The sequence below is a fragment of the Nestor notabilis genome, unplaced genomic scaffold, assembly GCF_000696875.1.
Source record: "Nestor notabilis isolate BGI_N333 unplaced genomic scaffold, ASM69687v1 scaffold22263, whole genome shotgun sequence".
Taxonomy (NCBI): domain Eukaryota; kingdom Metazoa; phylum Chordata; class Aves; order Psittaciformes; family Psittacidae; genus Nestor; species Nestor notabilis.
The window spans coordinates 96,970-97,185 of record NW_009922698.1 but is presented as its reverse complement, the minus strand read 5'-3'; positions in this window follow the sequence as shown (position 1 = coordinate 97,185).

Here is a 216-nt window from a genome sequence, read left to right as displayed (position 1 = left end):
CCCCCCCGGCCAAACGAGGGATGCCAGTGGCAGAAGGGTAGAATACTCCAAAGCCTGTGAACCATTTGAGCGTGCCAGTGGCAAGGGCTTTATCAAGAGCTAATAACAGACTAGCGAGCTAATACTAATGATTATTAGCAAGCTAACTAGTGGCTAATAAGCATGGACTCCACTAGTGCTGGGTGCAATCCCTGTGTTCAGTTTTTACCCCCTGCC